Source organism: Struthio camelus, chromosome 11 (assembly GCF_040807025.1).
Source record: "Struthio camelus isolate bStrCam1 chromosome 11, bStrCam1.hap1, whole genome shotgun sequence".
Lineage (NCBI taxonomy): Eukaryota > Metazoa > Chordata > Aves > Struthioniformes > Struthionidae > Struthio > Struthio camelus.
Genome location: NC_090952.1, coordinates 22,605,583 through 22,612,344, shown reverse-complemented (window position 1 = coordinate 22,612,344; position 6,762 = coordinate 22,605,583). Strand labels below are relative to the sequence as shown.

Genomic DNA, 6,762 nt, shown 5'->3' with positions numbered 1-6,762 from the left:
CATCCGCCTTCCTAGCAAGGCATTGAGCAGACAGGTATTAGTAGGTGGAAACGGCTGCAGCAGTCACTGTGGGAATGAATTAATACCATTTAAAATGAATTATGTGCTTGAGATAAACTACCTCCTGTGAGTGTGTTGCCTCAGAAGAGTCTATAGCTTATATTTCAGAGGACTGACAAGGTGTTCAGGCTTCTGCGAAATAGGAAGAAATTTAAACTCATGAAGGAACCACAAGTTCTCATCTTCCTTGGAGGTCTGGGTTTCTCTAATCCATGTCTATACTTTCTTACATTTAATTACAGACAAGCCCTGAAGTGGCTTAGTGGGCTGCATGCATGCTGAATCTGCAGCTGAGACAAATTCATTTGTCAGGTACAATTCTTGAACAAAATGGACCACCTTGCTTTGAGTGCTATAACATAGGGCCTACAGCAGGCTGGGCACAAGGCTGGGGAAGATCACACTCATCTAAGACAAGCTGGCTTTCCTGACTGGCTCTCGTTGGCAGTAGAGGGGCTCTCCTTGCCTATACTAGTAAGGAGCTACAGAGGTTAGCACTTTGCAGTCACAGTTTTCTTTGGCAGATCTGCAACTAGCAGCCCCATCTCTTCTTGCATTAAAGCAGTCCAAGCAGTCCAAAGCCATTCTCAGTACATTCTTCATTGACTTTCAAAACCTGCTAGTTGTGAGATCATGTTGGAAGCAACTGTCAGTTTATCACCTGCTTTGGAAAAACATATTTGTCATAAAATCATGTTTATCAATGAAACTGAGCTGGAATTAAAAGCTTGAATTGTTGGAGTAAATATGTGGATAAAATGATATGGAATTAACTGAGTCGTGGTGATATGGCATTTGTGACACTATGCACCACCTGAAATATATTTTCTCTACTTCAGAAATAATAATTACACTTAGGTGCATTCCGTACAAAGCACTTCTTAAGCGTTTGGTTAATGATGAAAGCTAAGCAGGTTTTTCAAAGGCCATTGCAGCTTTCTCAGCGCTGATCTTTAAATTTGTCCGAAGTACAGGTGGAAGAACAAGGAGGTAGAAGGGTAGAGGAAGTCCCTGGTCCAAGGTCTGTGGATGTTATTTTGTGATAGGCTCCAGCTGGCACAGTTCAGCTTGGGGCAGGAGACAAATTGCCAACCGCATTCATCGCGCCGTCTATCGCCTGGGGTGCACGCGCTCCTTATCGGGAGCAGATGCATGGAGGCTGGAGGTTCCTTTCAGCATATGAAGGTATTCCTGATAAGAACAAGCAACAGTGAAAGGGCCATTAAACACAAAGTGGTGCTCTGCTGATAAGTTTTCCTTTTCCATGGACAATATTTCAGGTGAGGCCAATAGTTTGAAAGGGTCCGGCTTCCAGAACTGGGACAAATCTACGTAGAGCCTCGCATTTTACGCATCTGTGAAGGCCAGATCTCTCACAGACGCTTTACCCCCGAGAGCACAGGGTGTTTTGGCCTCATCTCAAATCTGGTGCTGACTGTGGAGGCTGAGTGCGTACAAAAATCTGGCTCATCTTGTGTAGGAATAGTTGAAACAGAATGACCCCCCCCACCACCACCAAGTTCTTCATATCAAATATGCATTTCCCCCTCTATTCTCTAATTAAAAACTAAAGGAGAGGGGAAAGAGGAGGAGGAAGCTAATAATGCCAATTACACATTTGGCTTACAAAAAGGAAAAGAAAAGCACACTCTAATGCGTTTGTGGACAATAAGTAGGAAATGATTCAGGCTTAATAAACCTCTTTGCTGTTAATCTCCGTTAACCTAGGGGCTCTGTTACTTGCATCAAAATGTCTCCTCACTTTCTGTTATGTTACTGGAAAGGATGAGCTTTCATTATTATTTTTTGCAGAGGCTACTGGGCTATTGAACCTGCTGCCTCTGAAGTAATTGGAGCACAGGGGCCTTGCATGGCTCTTGCAGACTGTGCAGCCTCATTGCTGTGGCAGTAACAATGCTTTATCACTGTGATCCTCCTTCTTGCACCCCCGAGTCTTAGGAGAAGCCACTGAGGAGGCCCCAGGCCACCTACCAACCTTGCAAAAGGGCTGGCTACAGCTTCCTGGGGCCGTGTGTGCTTTGGTGGCAGTCCTGCTGTCCCCCATGGAGAGGGCAGGGATGCCTCCTGCAAGAGCCAGGATAGCTGGATGCGGTGCTGTTGTGGCTGGCCACCCTCTTTTGCAGCCCTGGGCTGAGAGGTGGCACCCAGCGGTGGTGGGGCACAGATGCTCAGTGCACAGGGTCCCTCTACACCAGGCAGTGTGTCCGGCTGCTAAGGAGAGTGCTCTGGCTGGGGCAAATGTGGAAGGGCTGTGGTGGCTTGCTCATAAAGGTGATCGAAAGTTACTGCTGGGGGGACTTTTGGGTCAATTCCTGTCATCCAAAGGGCTGAGGGTCAACCTGTGCATGAGCGCTTAGGTGGGACTCCTAAAGCAAGCATCCACCAGCCCTTGCACCACCTCACTGGGGAGCTGGTGATAGAGCGGATATGCCTGATTAGCACACACTGTTAAAAACATATTTTTCTTACATGATGAACAGTGTTTCACAGCTTTCTCATCCCATGGAGTAATGCCCAGAAGTTGATGTTATGCTGTTGTTATTGGAAAGGAACGGGGGTTGTGAGGGGCAGTACAGATTTTTCTGAGAATCCATTATGCTTAATGATTTTATCTTTCCAGCAATGTTGTTCTCCACCTTTTCCCTTGCCCTGGGCTTCAAATATCCAAGGATTTTTCAATTTTGGTCTGTGACATTAAATTCTTCTATTGTTATTTTGAAGCAGCCGTGGCAGCGGAGGCCGGCTGACTCATCCTGCCTGTAAGCGATCACTCCAGGAGGAAACAGATGCTATCGATATTACTGAGCTCCGTGGTTGGCCTGTGCGTGTCCTGCGATGCCGCTACGTGTGCGCATGGCTGACTCAAGGCGAGTGATGGGGCGCTCGCAGGTGGGGGATAAGCAGGAGCAGCAGTGCGAGAGAGGGGAGAGGAAAAACAAGATTCTGGGGAAGATCTAGCATCAGGGCCAATATCTAACACAGTAACAAGATGTCCCTGTACTGACTCCCAACGTAATTCCCCAGGAAGCCCAGCTCTGTGGCTTTGCTGGATGAGTGCTCTTCCCTTTGTGTGTGCAATTTGCAGATCTTCCCTTCTGGCCCAGCTGGACCAAGTTTTCAGAGAGAAAGCCAGCACTCTGGCTAAGACCTGTTCAACCCACGAGGTTTAGAAGAGAGACTTGATCTGGTATCAAGTCCCTCAATGCCCATTTTCCCACTGACTTAATGCATTGTTTTTTACCTCCAGTCAGGAGTTTTATCTCGTTAGTTCTGTGAATCAAACCATGGGTCTGAAATCCTTTCATTTTCTTTCTGCAAGAAAAAGATACTTTAAATTCAGAGCTGGATAAAAATTAAAGCAGGAACATCATCTGGCTGAATTGTAAGTCCTTTATAAGATATTCAGAGTGAAGTCTGTACAGCTGCACAATGCCATTCTAGGTTAATATAACCAATACACTGCTCTTTTGCAGTGCAGTTACAGGTATGCTACTTTTTTCTCTTTCTGGCCTGTGAATTTTGAAATATTCTGTTTGCATAAATTTGCCTACTTCTCATTTGGTTTATTTGACGATGCTTTTATCTCAAAATCAAACTTTTAAATAGAATCTTTCTCCCTGCTCTGATTACTATGGAAATTTCACTTGGTAAATCAAAAGCTTTCAGAGGTCAATTTATTTTCACCTCTTTCTTTTTATGAAGTCCTAATACATCAAAAATCTATGCTATGAAACACCCCTCTCTACTCAAACGTTTTAAATGCCAGGTTGTCTGGTGCAGAATGAGGGCAGAGTATAGTACCGGAGCAACCAGGAGCACCACACCACTGCTGTGAGAGCACAGGGCTTGCTGGGGCTTGGGATGAGCCCAAATGACATCAGCCAACCCAAATCACATCAAAACGCAGGACACTTCATCAGAGTGCTCCCTGTCTGGCGGTAACTACCGGTGGAATTTAGCAGAGCAGAAACATGTCAGGGTCTGCAGAAATTTGACAGGGCTTGATAGAAACTGGGAAGAAAAGGTGCAGGACCAAATTATCCAGCGAGAGGAAACCCCAGGGGTGAGAGGAGCCGTAGTGCTGGACCCCTTCAGAACCAGCGTGGTGGCCAGGTGGCCAGCAGCAGGTCCCTAACCTTTAAAGACTCTCTGTAGCTGGGGATGTTTCTTGAGGACACAGTAAATAATTTTGTAGTCTTTCTATTCAATATCATGAGAATGCTTCCCAGACGTTGAAAAGTTCTGCAGGCCACCACCAATAACAGAAAGGATTTGAGAAACCCAGTTTGAGTCCGAACATCCATTATGACATCTATTATGACATAAAGATGAACAAAAAAAAGTGCACAAGAGAGGCAGCCCTCCTGGCAGAATACAGTATCTAAATGTATTTCCCTGCTTTGATTTAAAATGCAGGAAGCAAGCAGATACAGGAAGGCATTTGCTTTAGATTCAAAGAGCTGTTCATGTAAAGGATCAATAGATTCGACACTGTATTTAGTCTTATACAAAATACTGGACCAGGCAATTATTTTGACTTATCACTGTGGTAAGTAAGGCACCCAAGTGTGACAGAAGATTCTCATATTTTTTTGTTTGTTGTTTAACTAAAATATGTCATCTTTAGACGCAGTTATGCTAAAGGTTAATATTCTGTTCTTGCTAGGTATTGCCAATGGCTTGTTAATGCAGTGTTAATTTTACATGTGTTTTTTTGGAGGGGAGGGGAGAATTTTGTATTCAGCATTTCATTCGCTCGCTGTCTAACCCACAGGCTACTGGTGACAGAGGGACTGTTCCAGTAGCACCGGTGCCCTCTGAGCCATTCAACTGGAGCACGTGCTTAGTGGCATCACTGAGAAAACTTCCAGATTCCAGAGAACCGGCCTTAGAATTGGATCCATCTGACTTTGTCTAAGAGGTAAAGGTTTAAACTTACTCAGGCAACAAATCAGAAAGCATATATATTAGATATACCGAGCCATTTTGCTTCAAAACACCTTAATAGTTTTCTATATTCAGTAACAGCAGCAGCCAGGTGTCTAAAATACAAGCTGTAATAAAAACTCAGGCATTTTTACTTTTTCTTGTTATATAGGTAGATGCTTGTGATACCCTTTGCCAGTCCACTGAGCCAGCGGTGGATTTCCTGCACTGATGACTTGCAAGTACTGTCTCTTCCAGCTGAGATGAATGAAAGTTTTATCTCGAGACAAATGCTGTCCTAAGCATGGAGTGGCTTTGCACCAAAACGACAGCTTCTGAAAATCTCCAGGACGTCCTTTTCAACCACAGAAAAGTGCATCGCAGCCAACAAAACTAAATGCTAAGGGACTTGCTGACAGTCTCGTACCAGTGGTACGTGACATTCAGGCTAGCTTATGAAGAGCCCCAGGATTCCCATCTTTACCTAGGTTCATCAGGGCCTCCAAGGTACCCATAGAAATGCGGATGTGGGAGTGGAAAAGCTGTCAGAAATGAAGATGGTACTCTGCGAGGGGGCCAGCGCAGCTTGTGCGTGGGAAGGGCATAAACAACCCCCTAAAAAATCAGGAGGCTAAAGGAGTATTTCCTTGGGAACATGACACTGTTTGGTGGAGCCCTAAAGTTTCAACCCCTTTCAAGTGCTTTGCACTCGTTGAAAAAAACTCTTAATTTTATTAGCTACGTAACGCTTTACTTGGATGCTACAGAGCAATCACGCCAACTTGAGGGCGAAGGGAACTGATTGCGCTGATTATGGTGCATTTACCTCCTCACACAAAGTTGTAGCTCTTCATTACTCAGTATGATTTGAACATGATGTGAAAAACACTACAACTCTTCAATTACCAGTGCCATAATGGATTGGAGACACAGGCTTGATCTTACAGTCCTATGAAACTGTAAATGTAACCAGGAGTATCATTTATTGCTATAAGCCCTAACTGGTACTTGCATCACAGAAGGGCTTGCTCAAAGCCACACAAGGATGTTTGTGTAAAGAAAGAAAAAATCTCACTCTCTCTCTATAGATATGTATATGTGTGTATATATATATAGAGTGTAATTTTAAGTGTAATCCACATTCCAATGAAAATTTCCATAGAAGTGCCTTTAGAAAACTGCCAGCTCTTAGACTCCGTTTCATGTACTTGTAACTAGCAAAAACACCTTTCCACGAGCTGTGCGTTTTCAGCCTCTGCCTAGTCAGAGGTGCCTCTGCAGACTTGGTTTGTTGCTTGTGCTTGGCAATACTCCTGCCACAATTAAATCCGTTTTGCAGACTCAGGCTACAATGTGACCTGGAGAGGCTTCCACAAATCAGCAGTAGGGCCAATCTAGGCTGCAAAACATGAAAGGCAATTGGAATCTAAATTACTATCAAAACCGCAGGAAAGCTCATAATTTATATCAGATATAACGTATTACAAGTGAGATTTATAAAAGGATTACAGAAAGCTGTTAGTTAATACTACTGGCAGTAAACATGGATTAAAATATTTATCTAGCTGTAAAAATATGAATGATGGAGTCATTTGTTTAGGTATGTAAAGAAGTTGCATGCTTTAAATGGACAACAAACAACACTTTTACTATCAGTAATATTTTATAAAGTCCATATATCAAAATCCTTCCATGCCTTTCACTTCCGAGCAAAATCCTGTTGTATCTAATCTGTGCATATTGCAGAATTTCCTT

The 6,762-nt window shown here is 43.8% G+C and overlaps 1 long non-coding RNA gene across 1 annotated transcript; it reads right to left on the bottom strand.

Moving 5' to 3' along the window:
- Window positions 1-847: 847 nt before the first annotated feature.
- LOC138068731 (uncharacterized) lies at window positions 848-4,251 on the bottom strand. The gene is made up of 3 exons (XR_011143449.1): window positions 4,218-4,251; window positions 3,323-3,393; window positions 848-1,251 (listed from the first exon to the last, which is right to left on the bottom strand). It is a non-coding gene; the product is annotated as an uncharacterized lncRNA (long non-coding RNA).
- Between the last annotated feature and the right edge of the window lie 2,511 nt (window positions 4,252-6,762).